A 27216-nucleotide genomic window follows, 5' to 3' on the forward strand; every position below is an offset into this window, starting at 1 on the left:
GATATCGAGTACCTAGTTAATGAATATTGCATTTTTTATGGCTTAGCTCAGCGGAAATGGAATAATGTATGTTGTAACTTGTAACTCAAGCGATAGAGCTTAAGTCACTGTTCGCTTTTCAAAACCATAATATGCCGTAGCATCACACTTGTATTCCCAAAAGAGTAGAAAGAGTTGTAAAGTATAAACAACCACTTCTCGCGAGCTATGTTCCCATTCCCATTTGATAGGGGGCCAGCCTATTGCCATTACCTTGTTCCTTAAGAACTCTGAACTTAATTGCCTTGTAAAAATAAAGTAACTACCAACATAAGCGAAGTTATATGTTGTTGTGCAATAAAGTATTATTGATTGATTGATTGATAAGCGGTAAAATATGTTGTATAATTAAGAACGGCTATGGAGGAGCTGATCCTGTTGTCACAGGTGTTTTTGTACTAACTAGCAGGCTCCAACCCTGATTATTGTTAATTAAGGTTATTGTAAACGAAATAAACTTCACAATGCATAATGGGTACGTTCGGGCGAGGTTCGCTTTCCGGAGGGCTTTTTGACGCCTGATATGGTTAAATATATGTGAATATTAAAAGTGGACTGTATTGGGAAATTGCGATATACTAAATTTGGGTAAAAAATTGATACGAAAAATGCAACTTATAAAAATACGACAATCGACGAGAAAATGCCTTTAAAAGAGAAAGACTCACCTAGATGACCTGCTGTGACATACGCAGGCTCGAGAACCAACAGCCAGGGAGGCTCCTGCAGTACCTTCAGCTCGCCGACTTACCTCAGATTACCGAGTTACCTATAACTGTGGCAAAACACTCGAGCGATGGATTGTCTTCCCAATCTAAAGGCACTGTTGCACTAGGAATATTTTTGGCAATTACGACAATGGTTCGAAAGATTCAAAATTATTCGAGGGTCACACGTCTGACCTCTATAACGACACGAAAGCAAGAGGTTAGAGAGACGTTCCAAAACTAAATTTTCAAAAAGTTATTTTTTTTTAAAGTTATGTTTGTGATGTTGCCAGGCGAAATATAGTACAATTCTGAACATTCCGCCCACCAAAATACATTGTATTTTAACCGAAGTTAAATTATAACACGATATATAAGCAAAAATTAAAACTATAAAACGACACGAACGAAAAAATATTTGTTTACGACATTACAAGTTAACAAAGAGTACTGTTTTACTTCAAATCCTCCATTGGCAGAGGGCAAAGTTTAACGATAGGTCGTTTGAATTCGCCACCTTCTGTACGCACCGTGACAACTCTACAGACACCATCAGTCCCGGGATGAAGTTTCGAGACGCGACCGATTTTCCATTTCATTGGACTGCATTGCTCGTTAACAATGAGTACAAGAGTACCGATCGAAATTTCCCTTCGACTATTATACCACTTGTGACGCTGTTGCAAAGTGTGTAAATATTCAAGGTGCCATTTGCGCCAAAAATCTTGATGGATTTGTTGCAACAATTTCCATCTCTGCAATGAACCTAACTTTACATCAAGGAAGTTGTTTTCGGGTAAAATAGTAAGGGGTTCCATAGTTAGAAAATGACCGGGGGTCAATACCGAGAAGTCGTTAGGGTCTGAGCTAACGGGCGAAAGAGGACGAGAGTTTAACATGGATTCAATCTGCGTGAGGACTGTGTAAAATTCCTCGTAAGTTAGGCGTTGCGAGCCAACGACACGCGACAAATGCGTTTTTACAGACTTGACCCCAGCTTCGGCCAAGCCTGAAAAGTGTGGACTACCAGGAGGGTTGAACACGAACTCGATTCGTTCGGCTCCGGAAGCCCCTTTCATAAGGTCACTAAGTATATTGTAGGCTCCGATGAAATTTCTACCTTGGTCGGAAATGAGTTTCGAGCAGCGACCACGCCGTGCGATGAAACGCCTCAAGGCTGCTAGGTAGGCCTCGGAGGTCAACTCCGACACGAGCTCAAAATGAAGAGCCTTGGTGGCTGTACATACGAAGACACAAATATATGCCTTAAACGTGCGCACACCTCGACCCCGACCCAAACACACATCAAAAGGCCCCGCATAATCTACAGCAGCAGACGAGAATGGTTTTATCTGGTTGATACGAAAGGCTGGCAAATTACCCATAAGAGGAGGTGGTGCCACTTTCGGATGGGCGCGAAAACATTTTATACAACGCGACACAACAGAGTGTATTGCTCTTTTCGAAGACAAGATCCAAAATTCTTGGGCCAACAAGTTTTGGAGAGTTTGCAGTCCAGGGTGCATAAAGCGCTGATGATAATCATCAACTATTAATTTCGTGAGCCTATGATCACGAGGCAATAATAGCTGATGTTTAACGTCATAAGTCAGCCTTCCTTTAGATAGGCGACCGCCCACCCTCAAAAGCCCATGTTCATCCAAAAACGGAGATAACTTTCTCATGGGTTTAGGTAAGGGACGAGAAGAACTATCTTTCGACAACAGACGAATTTCTGTAGCAAAGGCACACTCTTGGACATGCTTCACGAGGAAGCGAAATGAATTATTTATTTCCTCAGGCGACAATTGTGATTTTAAATCCTTCGAAGAAGAGTTTTTCAAATTATTTTTGAACCGAAAACAATAAGCTAGGATGTTTAAAATCCGCTTAAAAGATGAATATCGATTGAGAATTTCATCTACGAACGATATGTTAGAAGCTGTAAAGAGGCTATAAATCTTCTGTTCATCAGATGCAAGGTGGTCAAACTGTATCTCAGACCGTGGCCAAAACTCTTGAGGTTGAGAAAGCCAATTAGGCCCCGCCCACCATGTTACGTTCTGGATGAGGTCAGCAGGATGTAAACCGCGAGAACCGCAATCCGCTGGATTTTCAGAACCAGGCACGTGGTACCAGGTGTGAGGGGACACTTTCTCCTGAATATCCGAGACTCTATTGGCCACGAAGGTTTTCCACTTCGATGGACAAGAGCGGATCCATGTCAGAGCGACACTTGAATCTGACCAACAGTAGATGTCGTCAAAATTATAAAAACCATCTAAAGCTTTTTTGAACGAAGCGATTAAGTTCGATAATAAAACAGCAGCTAGCAGCTCCAAACGAGGAACGGAACACCTACGAAGAGGGGCCACTTTCGACTTCGCACAGCAAAGTCGCACAACGATAGTGCTGTCATTTTTAACGACACGACAATAAATGACGGCACAATAACCCTTTTCTGAGGCGTCACAGAAACCGTGAAGCTGCAACGACGTAAAAGATTCGACCATTCGACGAGGAATGGAAAGCGAGCTCAAGGATGATAGCTGCGACTTAAACCTACGCCACTCCTGCGCGATAGTAACAGGAACTTCGCTATCCCAATCGGTTCCAGACAACCACAACAGTTGTATTAGATATTTCGCAAAAAATACGACCGGCGATAATAAACCCAAAGGGTCGAAAATCTTTGCGATATCCGAGAGGATAGATCGCTTAGTACAGCGTGAATCATCCATTGAAGTACGAAAAGTAAATTTGTCCTCATGTGGGAGCCAAGAGAGACCCAGAATTTTAAGCGACAAATCACTTATATCTTCGAAACTCCGGAGGCGGTCGGAATATAAGTCAGAGTCCGGACAAGAATTCAAAAATTCAGGGCTATTGGAGGCCCATTTCCGCAAATGGAGACAAGACGACGACAAGATGTCCAGCAACTCCTTGCGCATTAGTAGAGCACTCTCAATAGAGTCTGCACCTGACACAATGTCATCTACGTAAGTATCTCTCGCCAAGACAGCAGCACCTTGAGGAGCACGAGATGAGAATTCCTCAGCTACCTTAGCGATGCACCAAAGCGCCTGGTACGGAGCGCAGGATACCCCATAAGTTACGGTAAGGAGGCGAAAATCCTTCACAGGGTCCTCTGGAGACGCTCGCCAAAGAATGCGCTGATAGTCGCAGTCTCGCAACTCGACCAAGAATTGGCGATACATCTGCTTGATGTCCCCGGTGAAGACTACAGCACGCCAACGAAACCTAACCAGAAGATCGAAAATGTTCTTCTGTAACTTAGGGCCAGGGAGCAACGAATCGTTCAAGGACACGCCAGCGGCATCCTTAGCACTTGCGTCAAAGACCGTACGCAAGGGTGTGGTAACCGAGTCAGGGCGTAGAACTCCGTGATGAGGGATATAATAGAAGTGGCCTTCAGACGACAGAGGCGGCTCAACTTCTTCCATATGACCACACTTGAGGTAATCGTCCATGAAGTTAATATAAGCAGTACGAAAGAGAGGGTTTATTTTAAACTTCCTCTCTAAATTCAGAAGTCGCTTAAGTGCGACCTCACGAGAATTTAAAAACCTTGGCTTCTCCTGAGGGTCGACAAAGGTCAACGGGACAATCATCCTACCTTCAGGGTTACGACAATAAGAAGCCTCCATATAGGTTTCACACGACAATTCAGCTTTCGAAAAAACGACAGGCTTAGGAGGATCTAAATTCTCCAACTCCCAGAACTTCTTTAAACTGTTGTCCAAAGACAAACTCGACACTAAAAGACAGTCCTTAGTCACAACACAGGAACCTTTACGAAAACGAGAACGACAAGTGTCAACATCAATTGCACATTCACCCATTACTATCCAGCCGAAAACAGTGCGGATAGCAATAGGCTGACCTGACTCGCCCTTGACAAGACCAGGTTGAAGTGCCGAAGCGAGAATATTGGCGTTGACCAACATGTCAATAGGCCCAGGCTGGTGGAAGAATGGATCAGCAAGATCTAATCCCCTAATATGTTTCCAAGAGGAAATATCAATTTGTCCCGACGGCATGTCAGTACAAATTTGCGACAAAACGAGAGCATTAAACGAAAAGTTACATGAGGAGCCACCATTAGATGGTACTATCTCACATTCGACAGTGCCAAGAGTATCGGCCGATACCGTACCAATACCATTCACAGAATGGGCATTGTCCCTTATGTCAAGTCCAAGCTTCTGAGCACAAGTCAAAGTAATAAAATTGCAGGCACTAGCACTGTCCAAAAGTATGCGAATAGGGGTCAATTTATTAAATTTATTTTTAATTAAGACCATAGCAGTCGAAAATAAAATTTGGGAATGACCTCCAGGAACAGTCAACGCTGTGGGAATATTCGACGAAGTCCCTTCGATACATTGTTGAGAAATGTCATCATCAGCAGACGTGTGGAAATGAAGTAGCGCGTGATGCCTATACTTACATTTGTCACAGTAAACTGATGACTTACAATGTTTGACTGTATGAGAGGGATGAAGACATACAATACAAAGTCGTTTATCCTTCACACAAGCAAATCTCTCACGAGGTGTCAATTTTAAAAATTTGGGACATTTGTCTATATTATGGCCAACCATTAAACACAACGTACAGCTGATCACAGGTGGTACAATAAGCGATGACTTTGTTTTAGACACTGGCTTTGTAGTAACACTATTCAATTTACTGGAATTTTCCAAGGCTTGACTTCGCTTTTCTATAAATTTACACAAGTCAGCATATTCCGGAATATCAACATCAGACTCTAATTGTAACTCGAAAGCCTCTCTAGTAGCTACATCAAGCTTGGACCATAACAAATGGAACAGCATAAAATTCCTATCTGGTAACTGGTATTTGTCTAAAATTTCAATATTTTCTTTAAAAGTACGAAAAACTCTATTTAATTCTGTACTACTTTTAGACTTCACAGATTCACAGTGTAATAATTTTTCATAGAATATTGACGCTAACACTCTTTTACGTTCATAATGATTTTTCAAAACATTGTATGCATTTAAATAATTCTCATCTGAAATTGGATAATTCTTTATTAAATCCAATGCACATCCTCGAACATAGGTCAATAAATAATGTAGCTTTTCCACTGCTGGAATTTCCCTATTATGAATAAGTGAGTCATAAAGCTGTTTAAAAGAAATCCAATTTTCAATCCTTCCATCAAAAGGCGTTATGTTTATTTTAGGCAGCTTTACACTTAAGCACTGATTATCCGAAACTGAAACTGAAGGTTTTATATCAGCTTGCGACTTCTTCAACATACGATACTTTATTGACCTCACTTTTGTTTCAAACTGAGCCGAAAAATTTAACTCGCCTGGTCTATGTTCTTTCGAAACTGACGCCAATACTTCTATCTGTGCTCTGTGAAACTCATCCGTAATTTCTTTCACGTCCTGTAAAGTATATCCTACCAAGTCCGTGTTTTCCATACTTTCGATACGGGCAAATGCATAATCCCGAGCAATGCGGTTCCTGTCTCCAGTAACCGACATACTATCATCGCTACTCATCGTTAATTTAAGTTATTTTAACAAAAACAACACGAAAAACAATCGAAACCAACAAAAACAATGAATAACAATGCGATATGTATGAGGTTATTTTTAGACTCGATTGACAAGTAGTCAACTTGACGTACGAATGACAGTGACAGCAGACTGACAAGGTGCGTTCAGAAGCAAGTTCAAAAATTAAAAATAATAATATTTGAAACAAAACGGTCTTCAATCTTTTGAAGGTTAACAAAAAATAAAATATGTGTCGTTTTAAAGTTACCTTCAAGTTTTTTATAATTAATTTTCAACTACAAAAATTTGATTATGGAATCCTTAGATCGCCTTACAAATGAAATATCGTGCTCAAAGGACCAAAAAATGAATATTAAAAGTGGACTGTATTGGGAAATTGCGATATACTAAATTTGGGTAAAAAATTGATACGAAAAATGCAACTTATAAAAATACGACAATCGACGAGAAAATGCCTTTAAAAGAGAAAGACTCACCTAGATGACCTGCTGTGACATACGCAGGCTCGAGAACCAACAGCCAGGGAGGCTCCTGCAGTACCTTCAGCTCGCCGACTTACCTCAGATTACCGAGTTACCTATAACTGTGGCAAAACACTCGAGCGATGGATTGTCTTCCCAATCTAAAGGCACTGTTGCACTAGGAATATTTTTGGCAATTACGACAATGGTTCGAAAGATTCAAAATTATTCGAGGGTCACACGTCTGACCTCTATAACGACACGAAAGCAAGAGGTTAGAGAGACGTTCCAAAACTAAATTTTCAAAAAGTTATTTTTTTTTTTAAAGTTATGTTTGTGATGTTGCCAGGCGAAATATAGTACAATTCTGAACAATATGTGTGTGTGTATTTTGACGTATTGTAGTGTAGGTTTTTAATTTGACTATGTTATATATTTTATTAACATTGTATTTAGTAATAATAAATGATATATATATAATATATATATATATATATATATATATATATACAGGGTGTTAGAGACATCGTAACGAATACTGAGAGGGATGATTCAGACCATGATTCTGAGTTCATATCAAGTGGAATTTTCCGTCGCAAAATTCATGATTTTTTTTTTAGTTTTTTTAAATTATTTTCGATTCTATACTTTTGCGATGAAAAAAATCCACTTGATATTAACTCAGAATAATCAGCTGAATCATCCCCCTCAGTATTCGTTACGATGTCACATACACCCCGCACAAGTACATACTGTAGCCATACAAGTAGGTATGGGTGTTAGTGACACCGTAACGAATACTGAGGGGGATGATTCAGACCATGATTCTGAGTTGATATCAAGTGGAATTTTCAGTCGGAAAATTCATGAAAATTTTCGTTTTTTTTTAAGTTATTTTCTGTTCCATACTTTTGCGACGGAAAATTCCACTTGATATCATCTCAGAATCATGGTCTCAATCATCCCTCAAAGTTTTCGTTACGATGTCACTAACACCCTGTATATATATATATATATATATATATATATATAATAAACATTATTTTATTTATTTTTTATTTTATTACCCGGGTACAAATACTGGAAATTATGTAACATCAATTATCTGCGATCTAAACATGAATTCAAACTCGTAAGGTCGATTTCAGTGGTTTAGAGCTCGAACCGATATTCAATGATACAACGATGTAAGTCACGGATTCTCCAATAATATTACTCTAAGTGAATTTAAATATACGACAGGTAACCTGTAAGCTAATCTAGGAGTTTTCAAGGCTAGAGTGAATAGGCATTTGCTAGGTAAGCGTGATCCACCCTAGACCACATCGTCACTTAACATCAGGTGAGATTGTTGTCAAACGCGAGCCTATTATATTTAAAAAAAAAAGCTGCACACAGAGCTGGGAAAGCGGCACTGGAACGGGGGATTTTGTATAAATCTTTGCCCTGCTTTCTCGGCTTCGTTCAGCCAGTATTAATATGCTCAATGATGCTATCACCCCAGGGTTGTCATATTCAAATTAAAAAAATATCTTTATTTAGTACGTAACATAGGTCATTTTTTACATAACGAATCTCATCTGCCTAAAACTACTGCACCTTCTTACAACCTGTAAAGCCGGGGAGAAGAAGCTGCAAGAAAAGCCTGGGCACGGCCCTAGACGTTCTTTAAAAAAACATAATATAATTGTTATATGATTTAGTAATTTGGTTGGCTAATATCAGTTCCCTGACAATTAATCCCATGCAATCATAATATTCTTCTGAATAATCAGTAACCTTATAATCAATCATATACAACCCGGATAGATCGGATGGATGGCAAGTAGGTTCATTGTACTATTTTCTGACGTATTTCTCGTTCACAATTTCCGACGCAACTAAACTGTTGTAAGTCGATCAGCGTTTCCGTAAATTGCCAACTTAACAATTTGATTAGGCTACCTTATCCTTTTCTAAAGTACTTTGTCTCAAGGACCTGTTAAATGTAATTTCTTTACTTCGCCGGACGTGGTTCATTTCCAAGTTATAGTGATAATATGATAATACATTCAAACTTTACAGGGTGGTAATAAAACTGCTATAAATCTATTTTAATACGCTATAACAACAGACAACTATCGTTAAATTCCCATAAACGTTGAAAGTAACACTGTACTCCTTAAATGGTTTGAGTAATACGTATCATAAGCTGGCTATACGAGCCATCACAGAGCACACCAGAGAGCAGACATTCCAAGCTCCTTAACCCTTTCACGGACAGAAATCATGGGTCATTGATGGTTCATAATAGGTAATATGACACCTTGGGATCGGAACGTCATTAGACGTTCTGTCCTTGAAAGTGTTAATAACAACCGCCAATGAATCCACCAGCTGCTGACGCTGTAGTCAACATCGACTGTGAAGCATAACATAACAAATACTTTATTGCACAAACAGGGAAAAACAAAATACAAAACAAAAGAGAAATAGAATGAGTACAATAGGCATCATCATCATCATCATCAGTTATATAGCAGTGAGTGTACCCCAATGAGATAAATGGGGTAGTCAGAGGTACATTCATCGCAAGATGAACTAAGTACCCACAACTCGCCGAGCTTTCTGTTAGACCAACATGCTATGTGGTGAGCCGTATCGCCATCTATAATGGTCGAACCAAATGTGTTAGTGAAAACTGCACTTCAGATAAATTATTAAATCATTGATGCAAGTCCAATACCGGGGCTCGAACTGGCGCTCCCCATTTGAGAAGCAGCCGGTGCATTACAAGACCACATTGACTAGCTGTCAATTTTGAGGTCTATATGTTAGTATATTATTGAACAAGTGTTACTATAACTTAAATTAATATTTGCAATTACATTTGACATAATCGTAATACTTCATAATAATTTAAATTTCCATAATGGTTTTTGATAATTGTAATTAATATTTGCACGCTTGCTTGCAGGGTAGATAAGATTACATGTACGACTTATCTACGCAAATAATTTTATATTATATTAAAGAAGAATCCACATTTTTTAAAAGGTATAGTAACACGAAAGAAAGATGATCCGTGCTTCGGAAGGCACGTAAAGCCGTTGGTCCCGGTTACTACTTACTGATGTAAGTACGTAGTCGTTACATGAGCCATGTCAGGGGCCTTTGGTGGCTCAACCCTGACAACAGGGTTGATGGGGTTAGTAATCCACCTCACATCCCACACGATAGAAGAAGAATATAGTAACACAAATAATATAAATTATCCAAAACACTTACTGTTCATCTTTCCACCCCAGAATAAACATATCAAACAAAGCGTTCCAAGTTCCCGGTTTCTCGGAAGCATTATTTCAAGCCACGCTTATTCCCGTGGAAATCCTGTTCAAGCCAAACCAGCCAGTCGCCAGGAAGTTATAAAAAGCATGCCAGTTACAACGTACGGGAATACCCTGGTCTGTGGTTTATTTACGATATGGGGAAACGCGACCATCACCGTAACGATTTATAGTATTATTTTCATACCTGAAGATGTACAGCCACGAGCATTAATATGTATACACTTTGGTGCTATGTCACATTAACTTTTTTGACAAATTGAACTGTAAGTCTCACCAAATGTCAAATATGTTAGTGCGACAGAGTCCTAAAGTGGGAACATTATATTGCTCATGACTGTACTGTATTCATGTGATAGACAAGTTGTACTGTTTTCAAAATTATTGTCATTTCTTCTCCTCAGCCATAACATTTTTTTTGTGACGTATTGTAGATTATCCGCAGATGGCATTAACTACTTGGGCGGACAAAACTTCAGCCATAACATAAACATAAACATTAAACAGCTTATATACTTTCCACTTCTGGGCATAGGCCTTTCCCTCGATGAACCGAAAGGGTATCGAGCAAACTCCACCACGCTGCTCCACTGCGGATTGATGGTGGTGTTTCACGGCTGTTAGCCGGGACCAACGGTTTAACGTGCGCTCCGAAGCACGGAATCATCTTACTTTTTGGGGCAATCAGGCGACTCAAGCCAGCCATGTCTTTACCAAACAATGGACAGTCTCACAAAGTGATTTCGACAATGTCCCCATCGGGAATCGAATCCGGAGCTCCAGTCCGTGAGCCCAACGCTCTATCCACTAGACCACGGAGGCTGTTCAGTCATAAAACCTTGCGAAATGATGTAGATTCAAAAACGTTAAATTGACCTTGAACATGTCTATCCATGATAATTACTTTGAATAAATGACTCTGATTCCTGTGCATGATTCTCGGCATGAGACAGCCATATAACATATTCTCTTATTCCTCTGATCATTTCTTGAAACACAAAGACAGCAAAAGAGAATATAAAACTCGGTCCTTTACAAATCACAACAAATCTCAAAAGCAATCCTTCACATTTTTTCTTACACAAAGCGTACGCCTTGAGCTACGACTTTAATTTCGCTACAAAGAACGAACAAAAACCACGTGTGAGTCAGGTTAGAAAAAAAAACAAATCGCAGAATAAAAATGACGTCATTACGCAGTGGAACACTCTTTTGTGATGTTGATAAAACGTACACGATATAAGCAGGTTGTAATGCATAGACCTCATACATACATAAATAAATAAATAAACTGACGCCTACTTCCCGCTGGGGTAAGCAGAGACTATGGAATTCCATTTGCTTCGATCCTGACACACTTCTCTTGCTTCCTTCACATTCATCAATCGTTTCATACATGCACGCACACCGCTCGCATTGACCACACCAAAATAAATACTGGAAATTAATAATAAGATCATCTTCTTCTATCGTGTGGATTGTGAGGTGGATTACCAACCCCATCAACCCTGGTGTCAGGGTTATTACCGAGCCGCCATAGGCCCCTGACATGACTCATGTAACGACTACGTACTTACATCAGTAAGTAATAACCGGGACCAACGGCTTAACGTGCCTTCCGAAGCACGGATCATCTTACTTTCGGACAATCAGGTGATCGGTCTGTAATGTCCTAACCAAACTAGGGATCACAAAGTGATTTTCGTGATTTGTCCCCACCGGGATTCGAACCCGGGACTTCCGGATCGTGAGCCGAACGCTCAAACCACTGAACCACAGAGGCCGATCTATAACGGCCTCCGTTCAATTATCCCTATAGATAATTACGTTAGACAGTACCAAGGTAGATATTTATAAAAAATGTCCTCTTAAAACTAAAAATTAGTAGATTCAAAAATCAATGCTGTAAGTATTCCAAAGCACTATACTCCAATCTCACTCTAACATCTGATAATTGGGTTATTTTTATGGTTTTCTAACATTTAACCAACCCAAATATACTTCTTATTGCTAGCATTTTTCGTAGTTAAGTATGATATGTTCAAAGCTTTATAGCAACCGTGCGAAGTGGTTGTAAAACAAGAGACAATAACACACAGGATGTACGCTTCGATCCCTCGGGTGAATCATAGCCGTTTACATTAAATACCACCACACGAAGACCCGCGCATCACACCCACAATCTATGAACTTAGTTCAGACAACACGGGACTTCGCCAATGGTGAATTAGATACAATTACATAAAGACCCGTGGAATACGCAGAGAATGTATAAATGTTGCCGGCGCAACAAGGGACTTCGTGTTCGAGGAATTAATGGTATTCCATCACATTTGTAATTTAAATTCCGTAAACGTCAAGTGAAATTTAATCTGATAGGACGATGAATAGAACACGCTCTGTAAATGTAAAATGTTGTGACTTATTCCATTGCAATAAAGTCTAGAAAAGCAAAGACTGGTCGTGAGTATATCGAAATTAGGAATAAGCACGCAATTGTGTTTTGGTATATCAGTAAAACATTTTGATAAGTATTTACTGACAGTACTAATATACTACTATAAAACGTGTGCCCGATAATGTCGTATCCACTTCCACCATGATGAGCAATTTAGCAATATACCAACGGCTTCCGTGGTCCAGTGGTTGAGCGTTGTGCTCACGATTCGAAGGTTCCGGGTCAATCACAAAAATCACTTTGTGATCCCTAGTTTGGTTAGGACATTACAGGCTGATCACCTGATTGTCCGAAAGTAAGATGATCCGTGCTTAGGAAGGCACGTTAAGCCGTTGGTCCTGGTTACTACTTACTGATGTAAGTACGTAGTCGTTACATGAGTCATGTCAGGGGCGGCTCAATAATAACCCTGACACCAGGGTTGATGGGGTTGGTAATCCACCTCACAACCCACACGATAGAAAAAGAAGCACATAACTGGCAAAGAGTGGGTCTAATATACACCACTGCCTACACCTTCGCGGATACAGGCGTGATGCTGTATTATGTGTTGGTTGTCGAAAAGAAGGCCCTCAATATTGTCCTTAAGTAACGTTAATTTCCGTTAAGAGAACTTAATATTCTAAGTTAACAAAAAAAATGGACCCTTGCACCCCTGCACTTTGATATGCACCTGTCGAGATTACCGCCTTCCGCCCTTTCCTGCGCACACCGTAACGCTGCATTATGCACGATGCGTGACCGGTAATTCGAAACTGGTGAGCAGCCGTGCTCGTAGGCGGAGCGGGGCGCTGATTCTGCTTAAGTCCAGTCTAAACAGAGCATCTGACGTCAGATAGATTATCACATGCAGATTGGTGAGCCCTTGTACGGCGATAGCCAGAGAAATAACCAAGCGCTTCGCTTCATCCTTCATAATGCGCACAGACAAGGAATTTCCTGACTCTTATAACCTGGGGTCCTTTAAATCACGGGTGAATAGGCATTTTCTGGGTAAGCTCGTTCCAACGTCGATCTCTTCTTCTTGTGGAAGAACGAACTCAAGAGCAAACCCATCTTAATTAAAAAAAAAACAAATAAGAAATCAATTCAAAAGTAATCTTCTCTAATTAAAGCACATAATAACGGGTTCTTACCGCGTTTAAATGGGGAAAACAAAAACAAACAAAAAAACAAAGTAATCTTCTCTTCCAAACACTTTATATGCAGTGGTATTTCCAAAGTGGGAAGTTCTGCTGTAACATTGGCTGCTTATTTTTTTCAAAACAATGCAATGCATATAACCCGGGTGGTTTCAAGGCCAGAGTGAACAGGCACTTTCTGGGTTCGCTCGCTAGCTTAGGCTTCGTCAACGCCTTCGGGCAAGTCTGGGGCCAAGAGCAAACCCATCAAAGGTGAAAAAAAATGGTATTTCTTGTACTCTGATCCTATCTGAAGGTTAGGCAATAAAGCCCTTTTTTAACACAACCTTTACGCCCTTTTAATTATTCTGCAGGGAATATTCTCAAAGTGGAATCATTCCCGGGAAAAGTACATCACTGTTCGTATGGGTTGAATGAAACAACCAGTGCTGTATTATACCTATTGTAGTTATTATTGTGATATGTATGTAATAAAGAATTGAAAATACAATCCACAATGAAACAAAGAGTCCGCACAATACACACTTGCAACTTTTTACTTCCAAAAAAATCGACTTATGAGTTGTTCTATTTTGGTAAAACGCTCGGCTCTACGGAAATATTTTTTTCATATTGTTATCTTTATTTTTCTGACTCTGGATACCTTCCTCTTTCAAATGATACCTACGGCATATAATCAATATTTTTTGTAGTTAGTTATTAAAAACCTGGCAACAGGGCTTGAGTCGATTTTCTATCCACGATAATATAATGAGTACGCTGTTCTACATTCAATACGTTCTCTATCTAAGGCACCACCAGTACAACGTTACGCTTGCCTGCTCCCGTGTCCCTGACGCTTTCCTACAATATGTTCTGCAAAGTTAAGTGTACCGTAGACATTCGCGATATACATCTGTTTAACCATTGTATTATATTATATAAAGCTACAAACCCACTGACTGACTGACTGACTGACTGACTGACTCACTGACTCACTGACAGGGTTGTTCTCCCAGAAGGAGCGCCGGGGGGTAAAAATGATGTATGGGGGGTGTGATCAAGATCTTCCGATGAGTATGGGAAAACTTCCAGATCTTGGAAAACTGCTCCGCATCAGGGAGAGACCCTACGGCCTGGCGCAACTATCGCACCTGGAACGATTCTTTTTTCACAAAACCTATTTAAATCTTGGTCAAATTCTATTGTCGGTGAAAAAAAAACAAAATGGCGGAAAAACAAGATGGCCGCCATACAAAATTTTGTTTTTCAGAAAAATGTCTTGGGGGTAAAAACTGTGTATGGGGTTGTAATCGGAACGTCTTGTTGAGTATAAAAATACTTCTCAATCTTGAAAAACTGCTCCGCATCAGGGAGACACCCTACGGCCTGGCTAACCTATCGCACCTGGAACAATGATTTTTTCGCAAAACGTATTTAAATCTTGGTCAAATCCAATCGCCGGTGAAAAAAAACCAAAATGGCGGAAAAACAAGATGGCCGCCATACAAAATTTTGTTTTTCAGAAAAATGTCTTAGAGGTAAAAACAATTTTTGGGGGTGTAATCGGAATGTCATGTTGAGTATGGAAGTACTTCTCGATCTTTGAAATCTGCTCCGCATCAGGGAGACACCCTACGGCCTGCCAAAACTATAGCACCTAGAACTTTTTTGATTTCACGAGACCTATTTAAGTCTTGGTCAAATACTATCGCGGTAAAAAAATGGCGGGAAAACAAGACACGCGAGCAGCTTGCTGCGAGCGAACCACGCGACATCTAGTTATATTATATAAAGCTACAAACCCATTGACTGACTGACTGACTGACTCACTGACTGACAGGGTTGTTCTCCCAGAAGGAGCGTCGGGGGGTGAAAATGATGTATGGGGGGTGTGATCGGGACCTCCCGGTGAGTATGGGAAAACTTCCAGATCTTGGAAAACTGCTCCGCATCAGGGAGACACCCTACAGTCTGGCTCAACTATTATACCTAGATCAATTATTTTTTCGCAAAACCTATTTAAATCTTGGTCAAATTCTATCGTGGGTGAAAAAAAATCAAAATGGCGGAAAAACAAGATGGCCGCCATACAAAAAAATATTTTTCCAGAAAATGTCTCGGGGGTAAAAAAAATGCATGGGGACGTAATCGGAAGGTTTTGTTGAGTATGGAAATATTTCTTGATCTTCAGAAACTGCTCCGCATCAGGGAGACACCCTACGGCCTGGCGAAACTATCGCACCTGGAACGATTATTTTTTCATAGAACCTATTTAAATCTTGGTCAAATTCAATCGTGAGTGAAAAAAAATCAAAATGGCGGAAAAACAAGATGGCCGCCATACAAAATTTTGTTTTTTCAGAAAATGTCTCGGTGGGAAAAATTATGTATGAGGAATGTGATCAAAACATCATGTTGAGTATGGAAATACTTTTCGATCTTCGAAAGCTGCTCCGCATCAGGGAGACACCCTACAGCCTGGCGCAACTATTATACCTGGATCAATTTTTTTTTCGCAAAACCTATTTAAATCTTGGTCAAATTTTAATGCCGGTGAAAAAAAATCAAAATGGCGGAAAAACAAGATGGCCGCCATACAAAATTTCGTTTTTCCAGAAAATGTTTCGTTGGTAAAAACTGTGTATGGGGTTGTAATCGGAACGTCTTGGTGAGTATGGAAATACTTCTCGATCTTGAAAAACTGCTCCGCATCAGGCAGACACCCTACGGCCTGGCAAAACTATAAAACCTGGAGCAATTTTTCTTTCGCGAAACATATTTAAATCTTGGTCAAATCCAATCCCTGCTGAATAAAAACAAAATGGCGGAAAAACAAGATGGCCGCCATACAAAATTTTCGTTTTTCCCGAAAATGCCTCGGGGGTAACAATGATGTATGAGGAATGTGATCGAAACATCATGTTGAGTATGGAAATACTTTTCGATCTTCGAAAGCTGCTCCGCATCAGGGAGACACCCTACAGCCTGGCGAAACTATCGCACATGGAACTTTTTTGTTTTCACGGAGCCTATTAAAGTCTTGGTCAAATTTTATCGCCAGTGAAAAAAAAACAAAATGGCCGAAAAACAAGATGGCCGCCATACAAATTTTTGTTTTTCCAGAAAATGTCTCAGAGCTAAAAATTATGTATTGGTGTGTGATCGGAACGTCATCTTGAAAAACTGCTCCGCATCAGGGAGACACCCTACGGCCTGGCAAAACTATAGCACCTAGAACTTTTTTGATTTCACGAGACATATTTTAGTCTTGGTCAAATTCTATCGCGGTAAAAAAATGGCGGGAAAACAAGACACGCGAGCAGCTTGCTGCGAGCGAACCACGCGACATCTAGTTATATTATATATAGCTGCAAACCCATGTAGTGACTGACTCACTCACTGACAGAGTTGTTCTCCCAGAAGGAGCGTCGGGGGGTGAAAATGATGTATGGGGCGTGTGATCTGGACCTCCCGGTGAGTATGGGAAAACTTCCAGATCTTGGAAAACTGCTCCGCATCAGGAAGACACCCTACAGTCTGGCAAAACTATCGCACCTGGAACGAATCCTTTTTCACAAAACCTAATTAATTCTTGGTCAAATTCAACCTTCGGTGAAAAAAAAACAAAATGGCGGAAAAACAAGATGGCCGCCATACAAAATTTTCGTTTTTCCTGAAAATGCCTCGAGGGTAAAAATGATGTATGGGAGGTGTAATCGGAACGTCTTGTGGAGTATGAAAACACTTCTCTATCTTCAAAATCTGCTCCGCATCAGGGAGACACCCTACGGCCTGGCAAAACTATAAAACCTGGAGCAATTTTTCTTTCGCGAAACATATTTAAATCTTGGTCAAATCCAATCCCCGCTGAAAAAAAACCAAAATGGCGGAAAAACAAGATGGCCGCCATACAAAATTTTCGTTTTTCCCGAAAATGCCTCGGGGGTAAAAATGATGTATGAGGAATGTGATCGAAACATCATGTTAAGTATGGAATTACTTTTCGATCTTCGAAAGCTGCTCCGCATCAGGGAGACACCCTAAAGCCTGGCGAAACTATCGCACCTGGAACTTTTTTGTTTTCACGAAGCCTATTAAAGTCTTGATCAAATTTTATCGCCAGTGATAAAAAAACAAAATGGCTGAAAAACAAGATGGCCGCCATACAAAATTTTCGGATTTCTCGAAAATGCCTCGGGGGTAAATATGATGTATGAGGGATGTGGTCAAAATGTCATGTTGAGTATGGAAATACTTCCCGACCTTCAAAAACTGCTCCGCATCAGGGAGACACCCTACGGCCTGGCAAAACTATAAAACCTGGAGCAATAATTTTTTTACGAAACCTATTTAAATCTTGGTCAAATCCAATCGCCGGTAAAAAAAAACAAAATGGCGGAAAAACAAGATGGCCGCCATACAAATATTTGTTTTATCCGAAAATGCTTCAGGAGTAAAATGATGTCTGAGGGTTTTGATCGGAACGTCATCTTGGAAAACTGCTCCGCATCAGGCAGTCCCCCTACGGCCTGGCAAAACTATAGCACCTAGAACTTTTTTGATTTCACGAGACCTATTCAAGTCTTGGTCAAATTCTATCGCGGTAAAAAAATGGCGGAAAAACAAGATGGCCGCCATATAAATTTTTGTTTTTCCAGATAATGTCTCGGGTGTAAAAATTATGTATAGGGGTGTGATCGGAACGTCATCTTGGAAAACTGCTCCGCATCAGGGAGACACTCTACGGCCTAGCAAAACTATTGTACCTAGAACTTTTTTGAGTTCAAGACTCCTATTTAAATTTTGGTCAAATTCTATCGCGGTAAACATACAAAGCTTCGAACTAACCTAGCACGTGAGTGAGGATGGGTTCACGAGTGTATTTGTTTACACTCTTATCTCAAATTGGATACCTATTTAGAAGTATTATATTATTATTATTATTATATTATATAAAGCTACAAACCCATGTACTGACTGACTGACTGACTGACTGACTGACTGACTCACTCACTGACAGAGTTGTTCTCCCAGAAGGAGCCTCGGGGGGTAAAAATGATGTATGAGGGATGTGATCAAAATTTTCCGGTGAGTATGGGAAAACTTCCAGATCTTGAAAAACTGCTCCGCATCAGGGAGAGACTCTACGGCCTGGCGCAACTATTATACCTGAATCATTTTTTTTTTCGCAAAACCTATTTAAATCTTGGTCAAATTCTATTGTCGGTGAAAAAAAAACAAAATGGCGGAAAAACAAGATGGCCGCCATACAAAAAAATATTTTTCCAGGAAATGTCTCTAAGGTAAAAATTATGTATGGGAATGTAATCGGAGTGTCTTGTCGAGTACGGAAAATGTTCTTAATCTTCGAAAACTGCTCCGCATCAGGGAGACACCCTACGGCTTGGCAAAACTATAAAACCTGGAGCAATTTTTCTTTCGCGAAACATATTTAAATCTTGGTCAAATCCAATCCCTGGTGAAAAAAAACCAAAATGGCGGAAAAACAAGATGGCCGCCATACAAATTTTTCGTTTTTCCTCAAAATGCCTCTGGGGTAAAAATAATGTATAGGGGTGTGATCGGAACGTCTTGTGGAGTATGGAAATACTTCTCGATCTTTGAAAGCAGCTCCGCATCAGGGCGGCACCTTACGGCGTGGCAAAACTATCGCATCTGGACCTTTTTTGTTTTCACAAAACCTATTTAAATCTTGGTCAAATTTTATCGCCGGTGAAAAAAAACAAAATGGCGGAAAAACAAGATGGCCGCCATATAAATTATTGTTTTTCCAGAAAATGTCTCGGGTGTAAAAATAATGTATAGGGGTGTGATCGGAACGTCTTGTGGAGTATGGAAATACTTCTCGATCTTTGAAAGCAGCTCCGCATCAGGGCGGCACCTTACGGCGTGGCAAAACTATCGCATCTGGACCTTTTTTGTTTTCACAAAACCTATTTAAATCTTGGTCAAATTTTATCGCCGGTGAAAAAAAACAAAATGGCGGAAAAACAAGATGGCCGCCATATAAATTATTGTTTTTCCAGAAAATGTCTCGGGTGTAAAAATGATGTATAGGGGTGTGATCGGAACGTCATCTTGGAAAACTGCTCCGCATTAGGGAGACACCCTACGGCCTGGCAAAACTATAGCACCTAGAACTTTTTTGATTTCACGAAAACAAGATGGCCGCCATACAAAGCTTCGAACTAATACAGGACACGCGAGCAGCTTGCTGCGAGCGAACCACGCGACATCTAGTTATATTATATAAAGCTACAAACCCATGTATTGACTGACTGACTGACTGACTGACTGACTGACATAGTTGTTCTCCCAGAAGGAGCGTCGGGGGGTGAAAATGATGTATGGGAGATGTGATCGGGACCTCCCGGTGAGTATGGGAAAACTTCCAGATCTTGGAAAACTGCTCCGCATCAGGGAGACACCCTACAGTCTGGCGCAACTATTATACCTGGATCAATTTTTTTTTCGCGAAACCTATTAAAATCTTGGTCAAATTCTATCGTGGGTGAAAAAAAATCAAAATGGCGGAAAAACAAGATGGCCGCCATACAAAATTTCGTTTTTCCAGAAAATGTCTCGGAGGTAAAAATGATGTATGGGAGGTGTGATCGAAACGTCAAGCCGAGTATGGAAAAACTGTTCGATCTTGAAAAACTGCTCCGCATCAGGGAGACACCCTACGGCCTGGCAAAACTACAAAACCTGGAGCAATTTTGTTTTCACATGACATATTTAAATCTTGGTCAAATTTTACTGCCGGTGAAAAAAAATCAAAATGGCTGCCATACAAATTTTTAGTTTTTCCTGAAAATGCCTCGGAGGAAAAAATTATGTATAGAAATGTGATTGAAACGTCATGTCGAGTATGAAAATACGTCTGGGTTTTCGATAGCTGCTCCGCATCAGGGAGACATCATACGGCCTGGCGAAACTATCGCCCCTGGAACTTTTTTGTTTTCACGTAACCTATTTTAATCTTGGTCAAATTTAATCGCCGGTGAAAAAAAAACAAAATGGCCGAAAAACAAGATGGCTGCCATATAAATTTTTGTTTTTCCAGAAAATGTCTCAGAGGTAAAATTGATGATCGGAACGTCATCTTGGAAAACTGCTCCGCATCAGGGAGACACCCTACGGCCTGGCAAAACTATAGCACCTAGAACTTTTTTGATTTCACGAGACCTATTTTAGTCTTGGTCAAATTCTATCGCGGCAAAAAAATGGCGGGTAAACAAGACACGCGAGCAGCTTGCTGCGAGCGAACCACGCGACATCTAGTTATTATAATATATATAGCTACAAACCCATGTACCTATTGACTGACTGACTGACTCACTGACAGGGTTGTTCTCCCAGAAGGAGTGTCGGGGGGTAAAAATGGTGTATGGGGGATGTGATCAAAATTTTCCGGTGAGTATGGGAAAACTTCCAGATCTTGGAAAACTGCTCCGCATCAGGGAGACACCCTACGGCCTGGCAAAACTATCGCACCTGGATCGATTCTTTTTTCACAAAACCTATTTAATTCTTAGTCAAATCCTATGGCCGGTGAAAAAAAATCAAAATGGCGGAAAAACAAGATGGCCGCCATACAAAATTTTGTTTTTTCAGAAAATGCATCGGGAGTAAAAACTGTGTATGGAGATGTAATCGGAACGTCTTGTGGAGTATGAAAACACTTCTCTATCTTCAAAATCTGCTCCGCATCAGGGAGACACCCTACGGCCTGGCAAAACTATAAAACCTGGAGCAATTTTTCTTTCGCGAAACATATTTAAATCTTGGTCAAATCCAATCCCTGGTGAAAAAAAACCAAAATGGCGGAAAAAACAAGATGGCCGCCATACAAAATTTTCGTTTTTCCTGAAAATGCCTCGAGGGTAAAAATGATGTATAGGGATGTGATCGGATCGTCATGTTGAGTATTTCAGTACTGCTCGATCTTGAAAAACTGCTCCGCATCAGGGAGACACACTACGGCCTGGCTAACCTATCGCACCTGGAACAATGATTTTTTCGCACAACGTATTTAAATCTTGGTCAAATCCAATCGCCGGTGAAAAAACACCAAAATGGCGGAAAAACAAGATGGCCGCCATACAAAATTTTGTTTTTTCAGAAAAATGTCTTAGAGGTAAAAACAATGTATGAGGGTGTAATCGGAATGTTATGTTGAGTATGCAAGTACTTCTCGATCTTTGAAATCTGCTCCGCATCAGGGAGACACCCTACGGCCTGGCAAAACTATCGCGCCTGGAACATTTTTGATTTCACGAGACCTATTTAAGTCTTGGTCAAATACTATCGCGGTAAAAAAATGGCGGGAAAACAAGATGGCCGCCATACAAATTTTTAGTTTTTCCTGAAAATGCCTTGGGGGTAAAAACGGTGTATGAAGGTTTTTATCGGAACGTCATGTCGAGTATAGAAATACTTCTCGGTTTTCGATTACTGCTCCGCATCAGGGAGACACCCTACGGCCCGGGAAAACTATCGCACTTGAACCAATTTTTCTTTCACAAAACCTATTTTTATCTTGGTCAAAATCTATCACCTGTAAAAAAAAAATGGGTGAAAAACAAGATGGCCGCCATACAAATTTTTGTTTTTCCAGAAAATGTCTCGAGTGTAAAAATGTAAAAATGATGTATAGGGGTGTGACCAGAACGTCATCTTGGAAATCTACTCCGCATCAGGGAGAAACCCTACGGCCTGGCAAAACTATAGCACCTAGAACTTTTTTGCTTTCACGAGACCTATTTAAATCCTGGACAAATTCTATCGCCTAAAAAAAAACAAGATGGCCGCCATACAAAGCTGCGAACTAATACAAGACACGCGAGCAGCTTGCTGCGAGCGAACCACGCGACATCTAGTTATATTATATAAAGCTACAAACCCATGTACTGACTGACTGACTGACTGACTGACTGACTGACTCACTGACAGGGTTGTTCTCCCAGAAGGAGCGCCGGGGGGTAAATATGATGTATGGGAGATGTGATCAAGATGTTCCGATGAGTATGGGAAAACTTCCAGATCTTGGAAAACTGCTCCGCATCAGGGAGACACCCTACCGTCTGGCAAAACTATCGCACCTGGAACGATTCTTTTTTCACGAAACCTATTAAAATCTTGGTCAAATTCTATCGCGGGTGAAAAAAAATCAAAATGGCGGATAAACAAGATGGCCGCCATACAAAATTTTGTTTTTTCAGAAAATGCATCGGGAGTAAAAACTGTGTATGGGGATGTAATCGGAACGTCTTGTGGAGTATGAAAACACTTCTCTATCTTCAAAATCTGCTCCGCATCAGGGAGACACCCTACGGCCTGGCAAAACTATAAAACCTGGAGCAATTTTTCTTTCGCGAAACATATTTAAATCTTGGTCAAATCCAATCGCCGGTGAAAAAAAACCAAAATGGCGGAAAAACAAGATGGCCGCCATACAAAATTTTGTTTTTTCAGAAAAATGTCTTAGAGGTAAAAACAATGTATGGGGGTGTAATCGGAATGTTATGTTGAGTATGGAAATACTTCTCGATCTTTGCAATCTGCTCCGCATCAGGGAGACACCCTACGGCCTGGCAAAACAATTGCACCTGGAACATTTTTGATTTCACGAAACCTATTTAAATCTTGGTCAAATTTTATCGCCGGTGAAAAAAAAACAAAATGGCCGAAAAACAAGATGGCCGCCATATAAATTTTTGTTTTTCCAGAAAATGTCTCGGGTGTAAAAATGATGTATAGGGGTGTGATCGGAACGTCATCTTGGAAAACTGCTCCGCATCAGGGAGACACCCTACGGCCTGGCAAAACCATAGCACCTAGAACTTTTTTGATTTCACGAAAACAAGATGGCCGCCATACAAAAAATTGTTTTTCCAGAAAATGTCTCGGAGGTAAAAACTGTGTATGGGGTTGTAATCGGAACGTCTTGTTGAGTATAAAAATACTTCTCAATCTTGAAAAACTGCTCCGCATCAGGGAGACACCCTACGGCCTGGCTAACCTATCGCACCTGGAACAATGTTTTTTTCGCACAACGTATTTAAATCTTAGTCAAATCTAATCGCCGGTGAAAAAAAACCAAAATGGCGGAAAAACAAGATGGCCGCCATACAAAATTTTCGTTTTTCCAGAAAATGCCTTGGGGGTTAAAATGATGTACGGGAGGTATGATCAAAACCTCAAGTTGAGTATGGAATTACTGCTCGATCTTTAAAATCTGCTCCGCATCAGGGAGGCATCCTACGGCCTGGCGAAACTATCGCACCTAGAACGGTCCTTTTTTTCACAAAACCTATTTAAATCTTGGTCAAATTCAATCCCCGGGGACAAAAAACAAAATGGCCGAAAAACAAGATGGCCGCCATACAAAATTTTTGTTTTTCCTGAAAATGCCTTGGGGGTAAAAAATATGTATGGGGATGTAATCAGAACGTCTTGTTGAGTATGGATATACTTCTCGATCTTGGAAAGCTGCTCCGCATCAGGGCGGCACCCTATGGCCTGTCAAAACTATCGCACCTGGATCGATTCTTTTTTCACAAAACCTATTTAAAACTTGGTCAAATTTTATCGTGAGTGAAAAAAAATCAAAATGGCGCAAAAACAAGATGGCCGCCATACAAATTTTTCGTTTTTCCTGAAAATGCCTAGGGGGTAAAAATAATGTATAGGACTGTGATCGGAACGTCATGTCAAGTGTGAAAATACATCTGGGTTTTCGATAGCTGCTCCGCATCAGGAAGACACCCTACGGCCTTGCAAAACTATCGCACCTGGAACTTTTTTATTTTCACGAAACCTATTTAAATCTTGGTCAAATTTTATCGCGGGTGAAAAAAAACAAAATGGCCGAAAAACAAGATGGCCGCCATACAAATTATTGTTTTTCCAGAAAATGTCTCAGAGCTAAAATTGATGTATAGGGGTGTGATCGGAACGTCATCTTGGAAAGCTGCTCCGCATCAGGGCGGCACCCTACGGCCTGGCGAAACTATCGCATCTGGACCTTTTTTGTTTTCACAAAACCTATTTGAATCTTGGTCAAATTTTATCGCCGGTGAAAAAAAAAACAAAATGGCGGAAAAACAAGATGGCCGCCATACAAAATTTTCGTTTTTCTCGAAAATGCGAAAATCAAAATGGCGGAAAAACAAGATGGCCACCATACAAAATTTAGTTTTTCCAGAAAAAAGCTTCAGAGGTAAAATTTATGTATAGGAATGTGATCGGAACGTCATGTCGAGTATGAAAATACGTCTGGGTTTTCGATAGTTGCTCCGCATCAGGGAGACACCCTACGGCCTGGCAAAACTATGGCACCTAGAACTTTTTTGTTTTCACGAGACCTATTTAAGTCTCGGTCAAATTCTATAGCCGATGAAAAAAATGGCGGAAAAACAAGATGGCCGCCATACAAATTTTTCGTTTTTCCTGAAAATGTCTCAGAGGTAAAATTGATGATCGGAACGTCATCTTGGAAAACTGCTCCGCATCAAGGAGACACCCTACGGCCTGGCAAAACTATAGCACCTAGAACTTTTTTGATTTCACGAGACCTATTTAAGTCTTGGTCAAATTCTATCGCGGTAAAAAAATGGCGGGAAAACAAGACACGCGAGCAGCTTGCTGCGAGCGAACCACGCGACATCTAGTTAAGATAATATATCTGGAGACAAAATGAGACTATTAGCGTTTGTATCTGGGTCGTTCTTCTTTTTTATCGACAATGATCTGTACTTAGTTCTGATAGCTTATATATTTTAGAATTTTATTTAATCTTTCCATTGTCCAAAAATCTAGGTAATCTTATTATACTCAAAATACTAGCAAAATACTAATCGGTACCTTGATTAGTGATTAACTTAGCTTGATTGTTTTTCACAAAATTCTGTGACAGAGTGGTAAATCAAAATGCTGTCTCCGATGAAAAGGGCCACTCTGTCACAATTTTTTTTTGAATGCCCCTGCAACGAAAAGTATGTTAACAAGATAAAGAGAAACTCTAAATAGTCCTCTATAGACACACACATTCTTATATGATGTTTTAAAGTACTTATTGTCGTTATAATTTTAAAGGTGTTAAATCCGATATATCGAGAAAATGTATTTTTATTGTCGATAAAAAAGAAGAATGACCCATCTATGTATCTCAGTATTGTGTTATGCAACGTGTTTTGATAGAACGTTTTTGATAAAACGTGCAGCTTATTTAACGTGTAGCAAGGAAAGGGACGGCCCTTTCCTTTTCGGCGGATAAGAAAATGACAGATATAACTTAAAATAAAGATGGTGTTTACAGGAATTAGCACCAATGAAGCAATATTTTATTTTACCTACATTCATTTCATAAGCATGTAGCATTTGCAATCTTAGTGTCGGTTAACCGCAAAAGTAACGTTAAACCACCTGTGTTATGCACAATAAATACTATTTCATAAAATTGTATTTCTTAACATGTCTATTAATTATATTAAGTAGAGTCACATTTACAATCTCTACGAAAGCGGACAAACCACAACTACATACATACATAATCCCACTCCTATTTTCCACTGGGGTTAGTGGAGACTATGGAATTCCATTTGCTTCGATCCTGACACACTTCTCTTGCTTCTTGCATATACATCAATCGTTTCATACACGCACGCCGTTTCAGAGCAGATCGTACTGAATATTTTCTAAGGACATCTCCAATTTGGCCAATGAACGTCCTTCTAGGTTTTCCTCTGCCAGATCTACCACCAACATTCGCTTTATACAGGGTGTTAGTGACATCGTAACGAATACTCAGAGGGATGATTCAGACCATGATTCAGAGTTAATATTAAGTGGAATTTTCCGTCGCAAAATTCATGTTATTTTTTCAGTTTTTTAAAATTATTTTCAATTCTACACTTTTGCGATGGAAAATTCCACTTGATATTAACTCAGAATAATCAGCTGAATCATCCCTCTCAGTATTCGTTACGATGTCACTTACACCCCATACAAGTACATACAGTAGCCATACAAGTAGATATGGGTGTTAGTGACACTGTAACGAATACTGAAGGGGATGATTCAGACCATGATTCTGAGTCGATATCAAGTGGAATTTCCTGTCGGAGAAGTCATGAAAATTTTAGAGCTTATTTAAATTATTTTCCGTTCCATACTTTTGCGACGGAAAATTCCACTTGATTTCAACTCAGAATCATGGCCTGAATCATCCCTCAAAGTTTTCGTTACGATGTCACTAACACCCTGTATATTATACTGCTTTCGTAATTCTTTTATCTTTCATCCACTCTACGTGTCCAAACCAACTTAACATTCTCTTCTCAATCTTAGTCACTATATCGTCTTTTACATCACATCTCTATCTCTAGATGGTTTGTGTACAGGAAAGGAATCAGCACCATTAACCGCTTACATCCTCCGTGGTCCAGTGGTTGAGCGTTGGGCTCACGATCATGAGGCCTCGGGTTCGAATCCCGGT

At 40.1% G+C, this 27216-nt stretch overlaps 1 protein-coding gene across 1 annotated transcript in view; it reads right to left on the reverse strand.

Moving 5' to 3' along the window:
* The window catches only part of LOC126375413 (myotubularin-related protein 13), a 116314-nt gene that overhangs the window by 57147 nt on the left and 31951 nt on the right, over positions 1-27216 (reverse strand). The gene's annotated exons all lie outside the window — the stretch shown is intronic.

This window comes from Pectinophora gossypiella, chromosome 19 (genome assembly GCF_024362695.1).
Source record: "Pectinophora gossypiella chromosome 19, ilPecGoss1.1, whole genome shotgun sequence".
In the NCBI taxonomy this organism is placed as follows: Eukaryota; Metazoa; Arthropoda; class Insecta; order Lepidoptera; family Gelechiidae; genus Pectinophora; species Pectinophora gossypiella.